This window comes from Plasmopara halstedii (genome assembly GCF_900000015.1).
Source record: "Plasmopara halstedii genome assembly, contig: Scaffold_323, whole genome shotgun sequence".
Lineage (NCBI taxonomy): Eukaryota > Oomycota > Peronosporomycetes > Peronosporales > Peronosporaceae > Plasmopara > Plasmopara halstedii.
This window is the reverse complement of record NW_020187244.1, coordinates 1,702,313-1,702,877: the sequence shown is the minus strand read 5'-3', so window position 1 is coordinate 1,702,877 and position 565 is coordinate 1,702,313.

Genomic DNA, 565 nt, shown 5'->3' with positions numbered 1-565 from the left:
GGTGACGAGGGTAAATCGGACGAAATTCATCGTACAGGAAATGCGTGACAGACGAAATTAAAGAATGAGGATGTTATGGAAGTTGGCATTTCAGACGCACGGCATAATCTACTGTACTTATCATAATGAACGTACACAGTCAAAATTCGATCCGAAAGTGCAATATACAGCGTAATCGAAATAAGTAATGTTTAGCATTGTGAATAGTTGAGAAATCATATTTGCATATCCTAATCTACAATCGACAGAAATTATCTGGCTATTCTTTTCGAATTTGGCTTGACATTCTCACAGAATTACAACTGTGCACTTGTCGCCTCTTTAAAACTAAGTCTTCCTACATAATTACAACACTTGTCCGGATATCGGGCGAGAAATAAGCGTAAAGATTTTACTTCGCAGTGAGCCAGAATGAGGAGGGTATGAAAATTATCTACTGGATGTCAAACTAGTCGACTTTGCATATCTTTGCTTTGCTTCGTAAAGCTTAACAGTTGTTTTCCGATCCATACTTCAAATGGATGCCTTGCCATCCTTGTCCTCAAACTGAAGCGCCCTGAAAATG